Here is a 3,081-nt window from a genome sequence, read left to right as displayed (position 1 = left end):
GTCCAGAGGACCTACACAATTTTTTTCCTTTTCATTGAATTCATCATTTAAAATAATTGAAATAAGGTCAGTCAGTCTTAAATAAAACTTTCAAAGGTCTTAAAAAGCATTGTATGTAGGATGATTGTAACATGGTAACATTTATTTTTTTAAGTAATTTACGGAATGCCTCTCACAGCTAGTTATTTAGTGTTAAAACAAACATTTGGGTAAAATTAACTGGGTTTTGTATTTTTCATTTGTGTTTATTGTGGAGTTGGTCTTAAATTTCATTTCAGGTGGCATTAAAAAGGTCTTAAAACTTGCTTTGTTGGAACCCAGTTGTCAGTTTTTGGGGGCGGAGCTTCATGGCAGTTCTTGGGGGCGGAGCTTCATGGCAGTTCCTGGGGGCGGAGCTTCATCACAGCTGCTCTTAAACAAACCAAGTACAGCTGGCGCTGGTGAGTCAGTTTCACGTGGAAGGAAGTGAGACACTGTTTAGACAGGCAGATTCACAGCTCAGAGGAAACTTCAGTTTTTTTTTCTGTGTGTTTAGTTTATATCAACACGACCTCCGTGGAGTTACCTGAAGGAGACTTGAAGCAGCGACGGTAAGTTGTTGTAAAAACTTGTTTTAGCTGAGTTTTTATTCATCAGTCCTTGTTTTGCGTTGTGTTGGCAGCAGCTATGGCTTTCACTATCTCCATTATTTCACCCAGGTAATGTTTTTAGAAGGCTGCCTGTAACAACACGAAGCCTCGCTGCTCGTCAGCTGAATATCTGGGTCAGCCTCAGTGGGAAGTCGGAGCGAGGCGAGCAGCTTTTTATCTGAGACCACAGACAGGGTTTTATTGACTCCTCATTTACAGGAACACTGCCTGACTGAGGGTGTTGTGTTGGAGGATAAAACCCACCTAAATGAGGTTAAACCTAAAAACCTTCATGTTTCTGCTCGGAGGAAACAGTTTTCCATGACAYGAAGCAAATTTATCATCACGGAACAGCTGATGAGAGTTAAATGCTGCTGCTGTAAACCTGTACTTCATGATAAGCATTTATAATCTCCTTATTAGTGTTTGAAAAAGACTAGATTTRTAATTTGACAAACACTTCCTCGTGTCCACACGTGGGTTAACTTCTCAGAAAGTCCCCTGAGTTTCATGCAGATGAAACTGATTATTAGGCAGAACTTTCTTTAGGACGTTARAAACAAGTGAACCTGAGTRTTTTAGAGCAGAGGTGCCCAAAYATTTTTCTCGAGAGGGCCAAAATGAAAATCTACCCACAGCTATGGGCCAAATGCAGTAATATAATACATGAAATACAAATACTTTTTAAGTAAAGTCCTTTATTTCTACCAGTTAAGCCAGCAGCCAGTGCAATGGCCCTCTTTTGTTTTAGTTTGTGCACTTGGAGAAAGTCTGCCTAATGCTCAAGTAGCAAAGGCTCATGGGACATTTCATAAATTGATAAAATATGAGTTTTTGTGACCTTTATAATGTATGCAAATATACATGTGGGGTTAAATCTGATCTTATTATCCCTTGTTGTTACTTCATGTTTCCTGTTTAATCCTAATACTGTATATCAAAGATAAAGTCAGCACCATGAGTGAAAACTACCTTCAGCTCTTTATAAAGTCATTTGGTCAATAGAAATCCTGTGTTTCTACATGATGACAGGTTAAAACCTTGTAACTTTGGCAACTGTTGGTGGGCCACATCAAATGGCGTGGCGGGCCAGATTTGGCCCACGGGCCCCACTTTGGGCTCCTCTGTTTTAGAGTTTAGTGAAACTAAATGTTCAAATAAAAATAAATAAGAGTTTAAAGGAGCTAATAAAAGGCAGACAGAAAATTTGGATGTTGCTCAAATGAAAATCCAGCAGGAGACGCAGTCTTCAGCAGAGATTGAACAGTTCCTACAGTGAGGTCTGAAGAGCAGCCACTGCAGGCTACTTACACCTTTTATAAACTTAGAATAAAAAGTAAGGAAATGTGTGTAGTACATTGTTTTTGTTGTAGTAACTATGTTTCTTGGTAATAAATCTTATAGYGAGTAGCTGGAGGTACCAGAAGTACAAAACAAGTTAATAAAAACAACAAAACAATCTGTTTGACAGAGACTTGACCAAATTTTTTTTGTTAACAACCTCCTCAGCTCTACTGCTCATCACACAAATGCATGTTCCTTACAAATGTGGCACCATTTTAAAGAGAAATTAACAGGATTTCCAACAATATAACATTTATTACCAAGAAACATTGTTACAACACAGAAATAAACCACTAAACACAGTGTTCTTACTTTTAGTGCTCAGTTTATTGTAACTCAGATAAGGAGTTAAAATTAAAAACCTGGTCCTAAACAGTCAAAGATTTTAAACTTCAGTCATCAGATGTGAGATCTCAAGTTATTACCAAACATAAAACAATGGAGAACAAACATACGGTAGCTTATTTACTGAAGGGAAAAAAATCTAAAAAGATGTTATTTATTTCTTAACCTGTAATGTAAAATGAGTTTTCACTGCAGTTTCAGTTTAATTTTAAAGGAAACTATTTCTGCTCACAACAAAATCAAGCTTTTTAAAAGAACTCAAAGTTTAGTTTTAAAGTTGCCACATGAAGCGTCYTGAGTGTGTTTTATGAAAGCAGGCTGATCAGTGGGTCGTCTGGTCACTTTATAAACAGTTTAAAATCCTGTGGATGAAATGAGCCTGTTGACCTGACTGCTCTCATTTATGACTGATGATTTAAAAAGCGAACTGTAAAATAAAGAATTGAGAAGGTTTTTCAGGTGAAGTGTTTTTTTTAGTACCTCTGTGAAAGAAAAATAGATTAAACCATCTTTTCATATTTCATAGTCTGTTTCAGGATCGTTTTTGTTTCTTTAAATTTGCTCTTCTGACTGATCGTCATGTAAAGTAAAGCTGAGACTCTCGGATGCTCTGACCACGAGAGCTCCCTGCAGTCTGATTGGCTCACGAGTCTGAACGGGAATCAGGAAACCCTAGAACAATGTTTCCCAAAGTTGGGGTCAGGACCCAAAGTGGGGTCCCGAAACGTCAAGGTAGGGTCCTGAAAAGATTTTCTGAATTAAT

The 3,081-nt window shown here is 37.7% G+C and overlaps 1 protein-coding gene across 1 annotated transcript in view; it reads left to right on the top strand.

Moving 5' to 3' along the window:
• Positions 1–321: 321 nt before the first annotated feature.
• LOC106512455 (uncharacterized) overlaps positions 322–3,081 on the top strand; it is a gene marked incomplete in the record, with an annotated part of 14,190 nt that continues 11,430 nt past the window's right edge. Inside the window, 2 exon segments of the mRNA XM_014001071.1 lie at positions 322–440; positions 536–590.

Source organism: Austrofundulus limnaeus, unplaced genomic scaffold (genome assembly GCF_001266775.1).
Source record: "Austrofundulus limnaeus strain Quisiro unplaced genomic scaffold, Austrofundulus_limnaeus-1.0 Scaffold8, whole genome shotgun sequence".
Taxonomy (NCBI): domain Eukaryota; kingdom Metazoa; phylum Chordata; class Actinopteri; order Cyprinodontiformes; family Rivulidae; genus Austrofundulus; species Austrofundulus limnaeus.
The sequence above is the reverse complement of the archived record's forward strand: the minus strand, read 5'-3'. Positions and strand labels throughout refer to the sequence as shown.